Source organism: Phyllobates terribilis, unplaced genomic scaffold (assembly GCF_046119375.1).
Source record: "Phyllobates terribilis strain yellow unplaced genomic scaffold, ASM4611937v1 Scaffold_69__1_contigs__length_7402412, whole genome shotgun sequence".
NCBI classification, from domain to species: Eukaryota; Metazoa; Chordata; class Amphibia; order Anura; family Dendrobatidae; genus Phyllobates; species Phyllobates terribilis.
In genome coordinates this window covers 2,155,579-2,171,076 of record NW_027362829.1, presented here as the reverse complement: position 1 = coordinate 2,171,076, position 15,498 = coordinate 2,155,579, and positions in this window count along the sequence as shown.

Sequence of the window (15,498 nt, the reverse complement as noted above, 5' to 3'; positions counted from 1 at the left end):
CCAGTCGGTGTGCCGGAAGCTGCAAACGCTGCTGCAGCACAGCAAGGGCGGCGGAAGCTGTAGCCGACTTGCGAAAATGAGCTGACAGGCGGCGTACTTTCACGAGCAGATCTGGCAACTCGGGGTACGATTTAAGAAACCGCTGAACCACGAGGTTAAGCACATGAGCCAGGCATGGTACGTGTGTGATCTCACCTCGCCTCAGAGCCGCCACCAGGTTACGGCCATTGTCACACACGACCATGCCGGGATGTAGGTTCAGCGGTCTCAGCCACAGATCTGCCTGCTCTTTCACAGCTGTCCACAACTCACAAGCAGTGTGAGGTTTATCACCTAAGCTTATGAGTTTCAGCACAGCCTGTTGCCGCTTGGCGGAGGCAGTACTGCAATGCTTCCAGCTTGTAACTGATGTGGTGATATCTGAGATGGAGGCTGAACATGAGGAGGAGGAGGAGGATGTGCAGGAGCTGTACACTGTGGGGGCAACTCTGACTGACATAGGGCCCGCAATCCTCGGTGTGGGGAGGATGTGTTCCGTCCCAAGGTCCGACTGGATCCCAGCTTCCACTATGTTTACCCAGTGTGCCGTCAGAGAGATGTACTGTCCCTGGCCACAAGCACTTGTCCACGTGTCCGTTGTCAGGTGGACTCTCCCAGTAACTGCGTTGTTGAGGGCACGGCAGATGCTTTGGGACACGTGCTTGTGTAGTGCGGGGATGGCACACCAGGCAAAATAGTGTCGGCTGGGGACCGAGTACCGAGGGACGGCCACCGCCATAAGATTGCGGAAGGATTCCGTCTCCACCAGCCTAAAAGGCAGCATTTACAATGCAAGCAGTCGTGAAATGTGTGAATTTAGGACTGTGGCCTGTGGGGCGTTAGCTGCGAATTTCCGCTTTCGTTCAAAGGTCTGGGATATGGACAATTGAACGCTGCGGTGGGACGTGGACGTGGACGTTGATGCTGTTTCTTGAGAAACTGCCATAACAAGTGAAGACTGAGAGGAGGGGGCATCTTTACATGCAGTATGGACAGGGGATTGCCTTGCACACACAACAGGGGGTTCTATTGCACGCACAACAGTGGAAGAAGCAGTGGTGACACCCGTTGACACTGGTCGTGGACCCTGGGTTTCGCCCCACAAAGTCGGGTGCTTTGCTGCCATGTGCCTGATCATGCTGGTGGTGGTCAGGCTGGTAGTTTTGTCACCCCTGCTGATGCTGGCATGGCAGGTGGAACATATGGCCTTTTTGGGGTTATCAGCAGAGTCTTTAAAAAATTCCAGACTCTGGAAGACCTACCGCTTATACTGGCAACGTCCCTCGTGTTGGTGTTACGGGAAACGGTTGCCTGCCTTCTGTCTGCGGCCACCATACTGCTTCTTCCTGCCTGTTGGGGTACTCTGCCTCCCTCCCCCTGTGTGCTGCTGGCCTCACTCTGCATGTCCTCCTTCCACGTTGGGTCAGTTACTAGATCATCCACCACCTCCTCCTCTTCCGCTTGCGCACCACGATCCTCCTCCTCACTTCCTGGCAATTGTGTCTCGTCATCGTCCACCTCTTGTGACAGATTGCCAACGTCGACTTCCTGTGGCCGTGGCTGTTCAAATATTTGGGCATCGCAACATGGGATCTCCTCTTCCACCACTTCAAGCGTATCAGGCGAGCGGCCCAAATATGGAAATGGACCAGTGAACAGCTCTTCAGAGTGTCCAAGTGTGGGATCACTTGCTGTCTGACGACACTCGGCATGGTGGGAGGAAGGAGCATCAGGGTGAGGAGGAGTATGCTGTCGAGACTCACGGCTACTAAGAGTTGACCGTGTGGAAGACAGACCGGAGGTGGTGGTGCCCAGGTAACTGGAAGTATTGTCTGATCAGTTCTCAATACTGGTGTTGTTCTGTGCTTCCCTAGTAATTCGGTCAAGAAGTGGGAGCGAGAAGATGTGGCTGTTGGTTGTGGCACATTTTCACCTTGGCCACGGCCCCGTCCTCTGCACGAACCATCACCAGAACGTCCACTTCCAAGTCCCTTGCCACGCGCCTTGCCCATTGTAAATGAAGTAAAATAGCTTACACTTGCACTATCAATGGAAAAAGGGTAATAAAGAGTAGATTAGAACCGTGGAAGAGGAAAACCACAGTTATTGTTTACTGGGGTATACCACACTTTTTTAAATAGAGATATTTGCGGCTGAACAGTGAGCGACACACTCAAACTGCTTTTTTTTTAGATACCAAAGGCCCAAAACTGGATAGTACAGTGATTTGACCCGTGGAACTGCGAAACCACACTGGGATGTCGGGCCTACACAAGACTATTTTCAACAGATATATTTTTGTGTCACAACAGTCAGGAGACACTACTGTTTTTCTTTACGGAAAAAACTACCAAAACCTGAATAATAGAGATTTTTTACTGTGGGATGGCAAAACCACAGTTATTGTTTACTGGGGTATACCACACTTTTTTAAATAGAGATATTTGCGGCTGAACAGTGAGCGACACACTCAAACTGCTTTTTTTTAGATACCAAAGGCCCAAAACTGGATAGTACAGCGATTTGACCCGTGGAACTGCGAAACCACACTGGGATGTCGGGCCTACACAAGACTATTTTCAACAGATATATTTTTGTGTCACAACAGTCAGGAGACACTGCTGTTTTTCTTTACGGAAAAAACTACCAAAACCTGAATAATAGAGATTTTTTACCGTGGGATGGCAAAACCACAGTTATTGTTTACTGGGGTATACCACACTTTTTTAAATAGAGATATTTGCGGCTGAACAGTGAGCGACACACTCAAACTGTTTTTTTTAGATACAAATGGCCCAAAAGTGGATAATACAGAGGTTTGAACCGTGAAACTGCAAAGCCACACTTGTATTTCTCGGGCCTACATCAGACTATTTTCAACAGATATATTTGTGTCTGAACAATCAGGAGACACTATTTATTTTTTACGGCAAAAAATGCCAAAAGCAGGATAATAGAGATGTTTTACCGTGGAACAGCAAAACCACAGTTAGAATTTACTGGTGTATACCAGACTTTTTTGAATATATATATATTTGCGGCTGAACAGTGAGCGACACACTCAAACTGTTTTTTTTAGATACAAATGGCCCAAAAGTGGATAATACAGAGGTTTGAACCGTGGAACTGCAAAACCACACTTGTATTTCTCGGGCCTACACCAGACTATTTTCAACAGATATATTTGTGTCTGAAAAATCAGGGAGACACTATTTTTTTTTACAGCAAAAAATGCAAAAAGCAGGATAATAGAGATTTTTTACCGTGGAACAGCAAAAGCACACTTCTGTCTCTCTGGCCTACACCAGACTATTTTCAACAGATATATTTGTGTCTGAAAAATCAGGGAGACACTATTATTATTTTTATACAGCAAAAAATGCCAAAAACAGGATAATAGAGATGTTTTACCGTGGAACATCAAAACCACAGTAATAATTTACTGGTGTATACCAGACTTTTTTAAATATATATATTTGCGGCTGAACAGTGAGTGACACACTCAAACTGTTTTTTTTAGATACAAATGGCCCATAGAACTGCAAAACCACACTTCTATTTCTCTGGCCTACACCAGACTATTTTCAACAGATATATTTGTGTCTGAAAAATCAGAGGCACACTTTTTTCTTTTTGGGGGGGGGGGGACACCAAAAGGTTAATAAGATGGGTATTTGTACATTGTGAAGGAGGAAAAAAAAAAGAGGATTTAGATAAAAAAAAAGGATTTTTCCTGGCCCCCGGGACCTGGAGCTAAGTTCAGCAATTTCAGCAACAGGAGCAGCACACAGGACTGTAATGCAGCGTTTGCTGGTATAACCACTGCGTCTCCTATACAGCCTGCCTGCCTGCCTGATATACCTGGGATGGATATTAGTCCTGAGAAGGACTGTTTGTTTGATCTGGCAGCCTTTACAGACCCTACACTAACTATTTTGCAGGATATATCTCTCCCTAAATCAGCAGCGCTGTCCCTACACTGTCTGATCCGGAGCGACTGTGTCCAAGATGGCGGCGCCCGGTTTTAAATACTCGAGGTGACGCTGTGCGGCCAGCCAATCACTGTAATGCCCACAAACAACATGGCTGCGGCATTACAGTGACTGGCTGGCAATCCCTGCATGTTCATTGGCTCTGTAAAGAGCGCCAAACATGCAGGGTGGAGACCCGAGCTCCCGCCCGACTAACCCGGAAATGCTCGGTGCTCGCCGAACATCCCGAGTAGCGTGATGCTCGGGCGAGTACCGAGCAGTGTCGAGCATCTTCGCTCAACACTAACAATTACCTTTCACAACTGGTTCAGGACCCAGCAAGAAGGGGGGCACTGCAAGACCTAATATTAACCAACAGGCCAGACCGCATGTCAAATACAGTACAGACCAAAAGTTTGGACACACCTTCTCATTTAAAGATTTTTCTGTATTTTCATGACTTTGAAAATTGTACATTCACACTGAAGGCATCAAAACTATGAATTAACTCACGTGGAATTATATACTTAACAAAAAAGTGTGAAACAACTGTAAATATTTCTTATATTCTGGGTTCTTCAAAGTAGCCACATTTTGCTTTGATGACTGCTTTGCATACTCTAGGCATTCTCTTGATGAGCTTCAAGAGGTAGTCACCGGAAATGGTTTTCACTTCACAGGTGTGCCCTGTCAATTTTAATAAGTGGGATTTCTTGCCTTATAAATGGAGTTGGGACCATCAGTTGTGTTGTGCAGAAGTCAGGTGGATACACAGCTGATAGTCCTACTGAATAGACTGTTAGAATTTGTATTATGGCAAGAAAAAAGCAGCTAAGTAAAGAAAAACGAGTGGCCATCATTACTTTAAGAAATGAAGGTCAGTAAGTCAGAAAAATTGGGAAAACTTTGAAAGTGTCCCCAAGTGCAGTCGCAAAAACCATCAAACGCTACAAAGAAACTGACTCACATGAGGACCGCCCCAGGAAAGGAAGACCAAGAGTCACCTCTGCTTCTGAGGACAAGTTTATCCAAGTCACTAGCCTCAGAAATCGCAGGTTAACAGCAGCTCAGATTAGAGACCAGGTCAATGCCACACAGAGTTCTAGCAGCAGACACATCTCTTCAACAACTGTTAAGAGGAGACTTTGTGCAGCAGGCCTTCATGGTAAAATAGCTGCTAGGAACCCACTGCTAAGGACAGGCAGCAAGCAGAAGAGACTTGTTTGGCTAAGGAACACAAGGAATGGACATTAGACCCGTGGAAATCTGTGCTTTGGTCTGATGAGTCCAAATTTGAGATCTTTGGTTCCAACCACCGTGTCTTTGTGCGACGCAGAAAAGGTGAACGGATGGACTCTACATGCCTGGTTCCCACTGTGAAGCATTGAGGAGGTGGTGTGATGGTGTGGGGGTGCTTTGCTGGTGACACTGTTGGGGATTTATTCAAAATTGAAGGCATACTGAACCAGCATGGCTACCACAGCATCTAGCAGCGGCATGCTATTCCATCCGGTTTGCGTTTAGTTGGACCATCATTTATTTTCAACAGGACAATGACCCCAAACACACCTCCAGGCTGTGTAAGGGCTATTTGATCAAGAAGGAGAGTGATGGGGTGCTACGCCAGATGACCTGGCCTCCACAGTCACCAGACGTGAACCCAATCAAGATGGTTTGGGGTGAGCTGGTCCGCAGAGTGAAGGCAAAAGGGCCAACAAGTGCTAAGCATCTCTGGGAACTCCTTCAAGATTGTTCGAAGACCATTTCCGGTGACTACCTCTTGAAGCTCATCAAGAGAATGCCAAGAGTGTGCAAAGCAGTCATCAAAGCAAAAGGTGGCTACTTTGAAGAACCTAGAATATAAGACATATTTTCAGTTGTTTCACACTTTTTTGTTAAGTATATAATTCCACGTGTGTTAATTCATAGTTTTGATGCCTTCAGTGTGAATGTACAATTTTCATAGTCAAGAAAATACAGAAAAATCTTTAAATGAGAAGGCGTGTCCAAACTTTTGGTCTGTACTGTATACGAGTTGGGGGTCACTTGGGTAATAGTGATCACAAAATAATACATTTTCATGTAACCTTTAATAAGATGTGTAGTAGAGAAGATTCAAGGACACTAAACTTCAGGAAGGCAAATTTCCAACGGTTGAGAGATGATCTTAGTGCAATAAACTGGAATGATATCCTGAGACATAAAGCTACACAAAGCACATGGGAGACATTTATTAGCATCCTGAATAGGACCTGTGCACAATATATACCCTATGGGAATAAACATGCTAGAAATAGGAGGAAACCACTACGGCTAAATGGAGCTGTAAGGGGCGCAATATGTGACAAAAAGAAAGCATTTAGAGAACTAAAGCAAGTAGGTAGTGATGAGTCATTAAATAAATATAGAAAATTAAATAAATTCTGTAAAAACCAAATCAAGGCAGCAAAGATTGAGGCAGAGAGAATCATTGCCAGAGAAAGTAAAAATAACCCCAAAATATTCTTTAGCTACATAAATAGTAAAAAACTAAAAAATGATAGTGTTGGCCCCCTTAAAAATAGTCTGGGGGAAATGGTGGATAAGGATGAGGAAAAAGCCAATATGCTAAATGATTTTTTTTCAACCGTATTTACACAAGAAAATCGCATGACAGAAAACATGATCAGTGATAACAAAAATTCTCCATTAAATGTCACTTGCTTAACACAGCAGGAAGTACGGCGGCATCTAAAAATCACTAAAGTTGACAAATCCCCGGGCCCGAATGGGATACACCCGCGAGTACTGCAGGAATTAAGTAACGTCATAGATAGACCATTATTTTTAATCTTTAAAGATTCCATAATAACAGGGTCTGTACCATAGGACTGGCGTATAGCAAATGTGGTGCCAATATTCAAAAAGGGGACAAAAACTGAACTTGGAAATTATAGGCCAGTAAGCTTAACCTCTACTGTGGGTAAAATCCTGGAGGGTTTCCTAAGAGATGCTATACTAGAGTATCTGAAGAAGAATAACCTCATGACCCAATATCAACATGGGTTTACGAGGGACCGTTTCTGTCAAACTAATCTGATCAGCTTTTATGAGGAGGCAAGTTCCGGACTGGACCGAGGAAATGTAGTGGATGTTGTGTATATGGACTTTTCAAAAGCTTTTGATACGGTTCCACACAAAAGGTTGATACATAAAATGAGAACAATGGGGATAGGGGAAAATATATGTATGTGCGATAAGAATTGGCTCAGTGATAGGAAACAAAGGGTGGTTATTAATGGAAAACACTCAGACTGGGTCTCAGTTAACAGTGGGGTACCACAGGGGTCAGTATTGGCCCCCTTCTTTTTAATATATTTATTAATGACCTTGTAGGGGGCATACAGAGTAATATTTCAATATTTGCAGATGACACTAAACTCTGCAGGGTAATCAATACAGAGGAGGACAATTTTATATTACAGGAGGATCTATGTAAACTAGAAGCTTGGGCTGATAAATGGCAAATGAACTTTAATGGGGATAAATGTAAGGTAATGCACTTGGGCAGAGGAAGTAAAATGTATAATTATATGCTTAATTGTAAAACACTGGGCAAAACTGTAACTGAAAAAGACCTGGGTGTATTGGTGGACGACAAGCTCACGTTTAGTGGCCAGTGTCAGGCAGCTGCTGCAAAGGCAAATAAAATAATGGGATGCATTAAAAGAAGCATAGATGCTCATGAGGAGAACATAATTTTACCTCTATACAAGTCACTAGTGCAACCACACTTAGAATACTGTGTTCAGTTCTGGTCTCCGGCGTATAAGAAAGACATAGCTGAACTAGAGAGGGTGCAGAGAAGAGCGACAAAGCTTATTAGAGGACTGGGGGGTCTGCAATACCAAGACAGGTTATTACACTTGGGGTTATTTATTGTGGAAAAAAGAAGACTTAGGGGTGATCTTATTACTATGTACAAGTATATGAGGGGACAGTACAAAGACCTGTCTACTGATCTTTTTACTCTGAGGCCAGAGACGGGACAAGGGGGCATCTTCTACGTCTGGAGGAAAGAAGGTTTAATCATAATCACAGACGGGGATTCTTTACTGTAAGAGCAGTGAGACTATGGAGCTCTCTGCCGCATGATGTTGTAATGAGTGATTCACTAATAAAATTTAAGAAGGGCATGGATTCCTTTCTTGAAAAGTATAATATTACAGGTTATATATACTAGATTCCTTGATAGGGCATTGATCCAGGGAGCTAGTCTGATTGTCGTATGCAGTCGGGAAGGAATTTTTTTCCCCAATGTGGAGCTTAGTGTTTGCCACATGTTTTTTTTTTGCCTTCCTCTGGATCAACATGTTAGGCTATGGGTTGAACTAGATGGACTTAGTCTTCCTTCAACCTTAAAAACTATGTTACTATGTTAATTTGCCTGTGCTGTCTCAGGGTTACCCGCTAACCCACAGCTCTACCTCCTTAAGCTCCTGGCCGTATCCAGTGCAGCTGACCTCTTTCTGTCTATAGTCCACTTCACCACACAGGGTACAGCCTGCTCTGGCCATATTACTCTGCCACTGGATCCAGTTACAGAATCTTGCTATCTCTGTTCTGCTTCCTTCCAGTCTCACACTCCTCACTATGCGGCCTCATCTGTCACACTCTCTGTATTTGGCGTCACCTCACTACTCATTCCAGTGCTGACTTCTCTAAGCAGGAAGAAACTCTCTTCTTACTTCCAAACACTCCTCCCATCTGTAGGGCCAGCTGACTGTTAAATCTTCCTTACCCAGTTGTCCAATCTACTACAGCTCTGATGGGAGATATTACATTAAATTCAGCATTAAACATTGCTCAACCATTATACATGTTATAATGACACAAACTGTAAAAGTCTTCTGGGACGTTGTCCGACATCTTCACACACTTTTACTGTATAACCACGAGTCACTTAAATGTCAGGGACATCGATCTGTCTAGTTAGGGGCAGAAGTGATTGTGAATCAGTGTCACCTCTTCTGGTGCAGATGAAAGTGTGAACAGGAGCCCGGGAGAGGAACAGCGAGACACCCCGAAAGAGGGAATGGTGCAGATAGTGGCCTATTATGACTGCACAAGCCCATGTACATTGCTAGTGTACAAACAAGGGGAACAAATACCTGAACCTGGCAGATCCAAATTCAGACTGGTAGAAGCACTACTCTGACCCTGGTCTGTCCCTACATGATGGTGGAGGTTGGCACCCTAAGATAACGCAATGGCGCCCCCTATCAATAGTGGCTCACCCTGAATGCTCCTAACAACTCCTAGTTTATCTATGCTTGTGTAGCAACTTACTTGGGAAAATAGGTTAAACACTAAAAACTACAACTGACTCTGCTTGCTCCTGTACAGACTAGATACCTTGACTACACAGTCCCCAGTGGTACCTGCGGGTGAAGAGATAGACCTAACCACAGACTAGGAGATGACAACTATGGCCTAAACTGCCTATAAGGCAGACAAGTTGCTTCACGTTCCTCCTAAAGAACCAGAGGGCAGAGCAGAGTGTGAATTATCTAAAGAAGAGAAGTGTGCTGAACAAAGGAATAATCTCAAAGCAAGTAAAGTAAGAAACAAAATACCAAACAAAGAATACAGCAAGTACTGTTAACAAATATACTGCCTATTTTCAAATGATAAAAAGAAGAAAAGTGCAAACTATAGCAAATAAACAGCAAAGCGAAAAACCCTAGCTCCAAATATCAACAGAATGTCAGAATATCCAAATGAATCTATCACCAGAAGGAAACGCAGACTATAAAGCTGCACCCAAAATGTGATAGGCATCCAAATAAAAATACAAATGTGTAAAGCTAAGCAGGCTGCAGCCAGAAAAGCAGAACCCAAACACCCAGTGAAAAGGTGTGTGTCCTGTGGCTCGGCAGAAAGAGAAGCCGACCACAGAACACAAACTGAAGGAATCAAATCCTGGAGCATGACATTGCCACAGACAATTCCTCTCTCTTCCTCCTCCCTGACTTCTCTAGTTTTCCATTTCTGTTGTGTCTTGGTAATTGTGGGTAACATGAGGCGGCCCATTCAGGTTGTACAGGTGGTCTGGCTCTGCCAGGACGGAATCCATACGTGCCGTCACAAGAAGGTTTGCTATATCTCGCAGCACAGTCTCAAGAGGACGGAAACAAACTCCATGTGGACGGCATGAGGGGCCAATATCCTGTAGTGGACAAGGGACAAATACCGCCACACCATGACCAGATCACATATTACCACCACATAGTGACCGAATACTACCATTCTGAGCATTAATACAAAAACAGAATACTAATATTACCATTACTAATAGTGCCATTATTCACATGAGCTCTGTGTATAGTATACAGTGTATAGTGTCAGTGTACAGATAACACACTGACTCACTGGTGATGTCTCTAGTTGAAGTCCTTCATCTCCACTTTTCCTCTTCATCCATCGCAGACCGCCATCACTTCTTCTCGCCAGGACTCGTCTCTGCATAAAATAACACAGTTATCTAGAGCAGCTTACAGAGCACATTCCCCAATATTTCCCCAACTTCTACACTACACCAGATGAAGAAAAAAAGTGATATAGTGCCGCCCTGCACAGTAACATGAACCCCCCACAGAAAACAGTATCCTCAAAAATAAAATACATTACAGCAGTAATAATATCCTTTAATTAGCCCCTACAGTAATAATGTCCCACATCCTACTCCCATTGTCTTCATCCTGCCCCCATTGTCTCCATCCTGCCCCCAATGTCTCCATCCTGCCCCCATGTTTCCATTTGTCTCCATCCTGCCCCAATGTCTCTCCATCCTGCCCCCAATGTCTCTCCATCCTGCCCCCAATGTCTCTCCATCCTGCCCCCCATGTCTCCATTCTGCCCTCAATGTGTTTCCATTCTGCCTCCAATATGACTCCATTCTCCCCCAATGTGACTCCATTCTGCCCCCAATGTCTCCCATTCTGCCTCCATGTTTCCCATTCGACCCCCCCATGCCTCCATTCTGCCCTCAGTGTCCCTCACCCTGCCCCCACCCTGTGCGGTTTTGGTGATTTTTTTCCTCTATAGACTTCTATGTGGAGCATAAAAAAACGTCTGTAAAAAACTGCAGATACTTTTTTAAGTGCAGAATCAAAGCTTTTCTGTACTGTAAAAAACAATTAAAAAAGCGGTTTCACATCTGCACCAAAATGCATCAAAAAAGGGGGAAAAAGCCTAAAATAGTGCACCAAAGATGCAATAACCAGAGGAGATTGTTATTGTGTAGATTGGTGCACAGTATTTATGCTACGTGTGAACACTGCCTTACAGACACAAAAAATCCAGATGTCATATAGTGAAACTACACAGAGATGAGAAAGTTCTGAAGGGTCCGACTGTGAATGAGGGAACAAAAAATAATCCACAGGTCCCAACTAGAGAAGAGCAGGACGCACAGATGATATTGCAGCAGCCCGGGCTAATCTAAAGCCGCGACAGGGCCTCCCGTCCAGCCACCAATTACCACTGACCTGGATGCTGGACCTGAGTCCCATGAGTCGATCCTCTCATCTCTAGTCCCAGCCGTCCTGGATACAGCAGACAGTCCCGGATTTAGGTCGATGCCCTTCAGTCCCGAGTTTCTGCTGAATGTCCCTCACTGCCACCGCCCCTCTGATAACTCTTCCTGCCGGGGGAGAAAGACATGGTAAATGGGCGTAGCTTGGGGTGTGGATAGGGGCGTGGTCAGACTACGCGTGCCGCATGGTTTCGCCCTCTTTCTAGTCCTCATAGGTTGGCGGTATGCTTGTACTGAGGAGATCTGGGATATCAGTGATTAGGTCCCATATTGTGCACTGTAAGGTCTGGAAAAGCTCCTTCTATCTGTCTCTGTAGCACCAGAGGAAGAACAGAGGGGAAAAGACAGGATTTTCTACATGTCGCGTTATGTAGATGTTCTGCAGATTTATCACAACCGTCCACAAGAAGAAACTGCCATCACAGAGCCGCCTTTAGCTGTTGGAAAAGTTTAAACTTAGTTTTGAATAGTTGCTATAGGCAACAAGGACTTTCTATTTATGCTGGGTCACATGATGCTGGTGCTGGGTGATGTCATGTGATGGAATGTTGTGGGTGATGATGTCACAGAGGGCGTTGTGATGTCACCCTTGGGGTATATAAGGGGGCTCCATCCACCTGGAGCTCATATCTCATTGGCCATATCTTGGTGCTGAGATACCCCCTGGAGACAATGAGGATCGCCATATTGTTTCTGTGCTGTACCCTGTTCTACCCTGTGAATTACCATAGGCTGCCGGTGAGTACCTGTCTATTATTACATATGGAGGACGTTTAGAATCAGCTGCGGCAGGGGAAGGGGATGGGGAGGGGGGTCCTGTAACAATTTACCTGCGGGAATAAGAGGTTATGGCAGGGAAAGGAGCTTAGGAAGTGACAGTCAGAGGGGATATAAGTGTGGGGTGACCCGTCTGACTCCCACATTCCTGCCTTGTCCTTGTAGTGATTAATGACTTTGGTGTTGTCCCTTATATATCACTTTGCAGTCACCAGTGATCGCTCCGCACTGTGATCCTAAACTACAGTCTCATTTACCTTTTTGCAAACGCCCAGAAGGGGAGGAGTGACATCACACCCATGTGAGCAGATCCCGCCCACTTTTACTGCAGTCGTAATGCGAGCTAGCTGTATTCTGTTTTCATGGAAATGTCAGCAGCTGCTCCCCCTAGTGTCTACAAGATGAAAACATCAAAACAGTTAAAATATTTTTTTCAGATTTTATACCATTAAAACCTTTTTAAATATATATGTGTATTTATATATAAATATAAATACTTTACAATTTTACAATTGTAAAAAAATTGCTGACACTTTCCCTTTAAAAGATCTAAAGACGTTCTGCTTCATGTGCCATTGTGACCAATCACAGCACAGATTATATTTTTTAAACTTTTCTTGAAAAACTGAAGCTGCTCCGTGATTGGAAATCATGTGGAAGGGTTCTCTTTTAGACATTTAGTTAGGTCCAAAGTATCAATGACATGATGGATAGAACTGTGCAATGATGTCACAGAGGGCTTTGTGATGTCACCCCTGGGTATATTAGAAGCCTCGGCCCATCTGCAGCTTGTATCTCATTGACCATACCTTGGTGCTGAGAGACCTCTGGAGATGATGAGTATCATCCTATCATTTCTGTGCTTTACGTTGCTCTACCCCCCACATTACAGTACACTGAGGGCGAGTATGTTCTCATCAATATGGAGGTCACAAGGATCAGCTAATGAGAATATCGCCTCTTGCAGGACTTCTCATACTGGACACGTGACCGTCCGTCATATGAAAGTCCAATTGTAAATAATATTCCATGGACCCTGGAGGTGAATCCCAAACTTCTTCCTGATCTTCTCAATGGGATATTTCTGAAAGTTGCTTGATAATGTATCCATCACTGTATAATAACAAGGGCTCTCTGTTTGACTGGATTGGGTATAAATATACAGGACTTTATTATGTTTTTTTTTCTTTATTATAGGATGACCCACTACCCGTGGATCTCAGGAGAAGCACCTATCAAGCTTCCATCAATCTTCCTCTTTGGCTCTTCCGTGACGCAGTTTTTGTTGCGGTGATGACACTACTGACAATACTAGAGTATTTGGCCTTAAGTCTTGTCCTGAGCAAGTGGGCAATGTCTGAACCTGGTGAAACAATCAGAAAAATCCTGAGAACAAAACCATTCTGATGGGACAAAGTGCTTGTAAGGAGCCGATTTGCATCCCTCAGATTCAGGAGCAAGACTCCAGGAGAACACCTGTCCTGCCCAATGGCAAATGTTCTACTCCATCCATGGCTCCTGCACCGCAGGATGCGAAAAAGGTTCCTAGTTGCAACTATAAAGTGGCGTTCAGTGATATTGTCTGGGTCAGAACGATCCATCACAACAATATAGGAAGAAGAGCTCGAAGTTCCACGGAGCATAAAGAGACGTTACTGATTTTTCAGAGAAGCCAACAACCCAGAATTCCAGAGCCAAGAGCACCAGAACCTAGAACACCAGAACCTAGCATGTCAGAACCTAGTATGTCAGAACCTAGAATGCCAGAGCCTGAAATGCCTACAACACCTCAACCCAAAATCAAGAGGAGAAGATGTTTCCTTAGATGTCTTAGAGGCGAGGAAGATTGAGAAGGCAACTGCTTGAACTTTCCCATTGCTCGTGTTTTCATCACAGGTTAGTCCTATACATGCTGTCTGATGGGCACCATCTTACTACATACAATGCAGCATTGCACCTGAAATCGAATGGATATTTCGTCACACACTTGCACTTTAGCACCTTATCATATGGCGCATATATCTATGAACTCTTTGCTAAGTATCACTGTCTAGTATGTGCTTCTGATGAACCTATTTTAGGAAAACGTGTCGAGGTTTGGCATACTATGTACTTGAGTTTCGCGTACTATGTGCTTGTTGGTAAATTCTATTGCCATCTATAATCTACTAGATATTATAATGTCTCTGGTGGGATGCCCCATGCCGAATTGTTGATAACTGACTATGAGCATTGTCCTCTATTTCTTATCTACTATAGTTACAGGTTGATGTGAAGAGAGCTGTGCCATTGGTAGCGATTTTTCTACTGATTTGTCAGTTATATTTATGTTAGTTTAGCAAATTTCTGCTTGTAGGGTCTAATGTTTTAGCATAGTGTATGTTCTGTGAGCTAAATTGTCATACTTATGCACTAGATAGATTATAAATTGTGATGCTTATGTACAAGATAGATTATTAGTTTAATCGGTGATTTTTTAAATATTTTTTAACATCAGGAGACTCAAGAATCGCATCTTACAGAAGACAAGAAGCCTAAATGCCGAAGGGTGATGACCTGTTGATGGCCCACAGCTGGAGGGTCATTACCTCTTGATGGCACAAAACTGGACAGAAGATAAAAACATTTGATGGCACACAGCCGGAGGGTGATGACCTATTGATGGCCATAGCCAGAGGGTCATTACCTGTTGATGGCACACAGCCGGACAGAGGATCATTACCTGTTGATGGCACACAGCCGGATGGTCATTACCTGTTCATGGCGCACTGCCGGATGGTCATTACCTGTTGATGGCACACAGCCGGAGGGTGATGACCTATTGATGGCCATAGCAAGAGGGTCATTACCTGTTGATGGCGCACTGCCGGATGGTCATTACCTGTTGATGGCACACAGCTGGAGGGTGATGAACAGTTGATGTCGCACTGCCGATGGTCATTACCTGTTGATGGCACACAGCCGGACAGAGGATCATTACCTGTTGATGGCACACAGCCGGTCAGAGGATAAGATCTTTTGATTGCATACACCGGGTCCCTCCCTGATAACAAGGAACCCTGGGGAATACTGGTCATCTTGATCCCCCACTGACTATATACTTGCTTCACCTCAGCCTACACCATCATGGAGGAC